We start from the raw sequence: 1,489 nt of genomic DNA on the forward strand, positions 1-1,489 counted from the left end.
CCCCCACCCCCCTACCCTTGTGAAAACATGTAAGAAGGGACACAATACCATAATTACTTTTGCAGATGTTTCATAACATGGTTTGTGTCCCCTGGCGTATCTGCGGAGTTTTCGTAATATTGATTCTGTATTACATTGAATAATCTGTTTGTTTATTAATGAACGCAGTTCAATCTTTCTAATCTGTAGGTATACTATAGCTGTGTTACCATGGTGTTTCCCGAGGTACTGTCCACTAGCAGCCCATTGACTGTTTTTGTCACAAGACGTTTTATCTCGGTCTGCTGACTTTTGAGGTGGGTGGTGCCAGTGGGCAGAGTTGGTGGTTGATCAATTCAATTATTAGAGGTGAGAAGAGCAAAGAGTTCTAGAACAAAGGTATACAGAACTACAGAATTAGCGAAAGCCTATTTGTTCTACTACTAAACCAAAACTTATTTGAGCGTTTCACTGAAACTGAAACTAATGTATTTTCTGTTTCGTTTTGCGAGTTGTTCTGCGGTGTGCTGCAGACTGCAAGAGGCCTGAGGAAACTTTGTTTTGAGCTTTATGAGTTGCCACGTTGGCGTTTTCTCATTACTGTTTGGTCCGATAACATAAACCCAGTTGTGTTTTATCGTGTTTGGAAATAAACCATTATTTGTGTCGCAAGCGAATTTATAAGAAAAAGAAAAAATCTTAATTTCAATTGTGACCAAATATTTCATGATGACTGATCCATTTAGACAAAATATTCAACATTTAACACTTCAATCGTGTGGGTATGACTACCTGGCATTCCCTTTTTGTTGACAAAATAATATCGAGCCTTCTCTCGGCGCTGAGTCAATGGCCACTGACGTAAGATAAAACAGCTGAGCGAAAACCCTTTCTCCACCCCAACCTTTGTTCAACAACGTGCATTCTCAATGCTTGGGCGAAAACGCTCTACTTATTTACAGGGTATGTCATTTTTTGGTGTCACTGTAAGCTTTTGTGCATGCTTGGACTGGTGGTATGCAGTGCAGTGCTGTCTCTATCACTATGATGACAAGACTAGACTCTAGATCTAGTACTAGATCTAGATCTACATCTAGATATTTAGATCTAATCTAGATAATCTAGATCTAGATCTAGATATAGATCTAGAGATATTAGATCTAGATCTAGTGACTAGATTCTAGTGTCTTAGTCTTAGTTTTTAGTCTTGACTGTCTAGATTCTAGATCTAGTCTAGTATAGTAGTAGTATAGTATATATAGTGGGCTAGGCTAGATTTAGGTCTAGAATCTAGATCTAAATCTAGACTCTAAATCTTCTATAGCCTACACACGACGGCCACCTCTATTCTCACCCGGAGTTAGAATAGTGCAGGCGAGTCTTGTGACTTCTGGCTATTCTCACCCGGTGCGCGTTCACCAAATTTTGCGTTCACCCTAAAACTGTGATAACAGAAAAATTGTAGAATTCTGTGCCGTGAACAAACGTTCCATTATTTACAACTGTAGCC

At 39.2% G+C, this 1,489-nt stretch overlaps 1 protein-coding gene across 1 annotated transcript in view; it reads left to right on the top strand.

Moving 5' to 3' along the window:
- LOC101850050 (translocon-associated protein subunit beta) overlaps positions 1 to 1,489 on the top strand; it is a gene marked incomplete in the record, with an annotated part of 18,843 nt that overhangs the window by 8,977 nt on the left and 8,377 nt on the right.

Source organism: Aplysia californica, unplaced genomic scaffold (assembly GCF_000002075.1).
Source record: "Aplysia californica isolate F4 #8 unplaced genomic scaffold, AplCal3.0 scaffold01067, whole genome shotgun sequence".
NCBI lineage: Eukaryota > Metazoa > Mollusca > Gastropoda > Aplysiida > Aplysiidae > Aplysia > Aplysia californica.